General features: G+C 36.0%; 1 long non-coding RNA gene across 1 annotated transcript; it reads left to right on the forward strand.

The window, feature by feature from the left end:
* The first annotated feature begins 638 nt into the window (after positions 1-638).
* LOC105560333 lies at positions 639-1856 on the forward strand. Its single transcript, XR_001008812.1, has 2 exons — positions 639-1137; positions 1464-1856. It is a non-coding gene; the product is annotated as an uncharacterized LOC105560333 (long non-coding RNA).
* Positions 1857-2014: the final 158 nt, after the last annotated feature.

Raw genomic sequence — 2014 nt, forward strand, 5'->3', positions numbered from 1 at the left:
ATAAATGTTGAATAAAATTCTTTATTATATGCAACATAACGTAATCCTACCTCCATTTCTAACTTTTTTCCATATAGATAAGATGGTAGGTTGTAAATACGGGTGGGGTGGGGGAGGGGCGGGGGAGGGGAAGGGGAGGGGAGGGGGAGGGCGCGCGCAGCGCGCCGTGCTAAACGCATTTGCAACTTACACATAAACCAAACTTTTTTTGTTAATAACTTTTTAACGAGCAACGAGCGACGGCTAAAACCTTCTGAGGGTCACTCAGGAGGGTGACCTTGACCTTGACCTTGAAGGTCAAGGTCGTAGGCGCTGGGTCCCCTATTCGGCACTTTTACCGTGAGTATACTGAGTTTGAATATTTAGTATAATTCAATACGTGAATTGCAGTCAAGAATGATATCCACGGATTGAATAGATCTTTTCTCTCCTTCTTTCTCTGTATACGAACATATTAGATATATTTAATTAATCTATTTAGCCGAATTTAGAGAAGCATGAATATTGTACGTTTTAATAAAAATAATTGTATTTATGATTTATTGTAATTCTTTATAAATATTTATCAAGATATTTTATAGATATTTTTAGGGTCTGAGATTAAATAGATCATAAAAAGATTTATCACAAATATTTATATAATAAAATATTTTGATACAATATAAAACACGGTTTAAAATAATGTAAAAATATGTTCATTAAACTGTCAAAATATTTAAAAAAACTTATTGTTAACAAACTTTACATTTGAAGATAATCAAATAACAAATTTTCGGTGCCGTGTGCGAATAGCGTCTGTCGCGGTCACCCATCCAAGTTAAAACACGCTCTCGACAGTCTCGACGTTGCTAGACCTCGTTGATCAGATAGGTTAGCTGTCGTCCTCTGGCTCTGGCGTTTATACACGTAGTACGTAATAAGGAAACACGTCTTTATAATGTTTAAGAAATATTGAAATGAAATTTAGGTTGCGTATGTATGGAGTGTCTAGTGTGTGTGGAGTATGTGGTATTTGTGCACTCATACTCACAGAAATATTGTAAATGCAATTTTATAAAAAGCATGATACAGGCGAAAACATTTGTGAAATGTTTCAGTTGCATACACGTCAGTACGACGGGGTGCCTATTCGAGCAGGCACGCATGGTCGTTTACAACTACTGGTTGCGTCCGCTTTGGCGAAATTATATCACGAGATTAATGACAGTAAATTTGTTCAGGCACAACACGGAGTCGTGATGAAGTCAACATGACGTCATAATGATTACAAAAATTATATTTTGATCATAACGGAAAATTGATCAATTTATGAGTTTCAAATTTAGAGACGCTAAATAATGGGTGCAAAATGTTATTTTTAACAATACCGAGAAGAATGTGACTTGTATGACATTTGTATGATAATTTCGCCGAAGCCTACGCAACGTGCAGCTGTGAACGACCATGCGCGCCTGCTCAAATAGGCAACCCATCGTCCTGACATGTATGTTACTGTAACAACCTGTAGGGGAACCCGGGGCATAACGGAACGGCGGGGCATAATGGGATATGATCTATAACTTTTTACAGAAGTGCTGTTATGTATTGAAATATTTTGCAATTATTGCTATTAGATGATCCTTATCGCATGCTGTTATCAGTTGTCATGTTATTTTTAACTGAAAAATGCTATAAATTTTTTAATGCGTTCGCTGCACTCTCCGTGACTCGCTTATAATTTCGTTGATAGATCAGCATGAGGTAACAATGATAAAATTCTATTTTTTATTACCATAAGTAATTTTACGCTATAAAACAATCTCTTCTAGTCACTTTAGTAAAGTATTTCTGCACAGATATTGATTATCAATGATATTTTGTATTTATTTAGTGTAAAGGTACATTGGGGGCATAACGGGACATTAGGCCGTGGGGCATAATGGTACAATAGGTAACCTCTCCTTATTAGTTGACTCGTAAGTGTTAAGTTAACGGAGCATGTCTCAACAAAAAATTGAAAATTAACAGCAACATT

This window comes from Vollenhovia emeryi, unplaced genomic scaffold (genome assembly GCF_000949405.1).
Source record: "Vollenhovia emeryi isolate VEMERY1.0 unplaced genomic scaffold, V.emery_V1.0 DF946032.1, whole genome shotgun sequence".
Taxonomy (NCBI): domain Eukaryota; kingdom Metazoa; phylum Arthropoda; class Insecta; order Hymenoptera; family Formicidae; genus Vollenhovia; species Vollenhovia emeryi.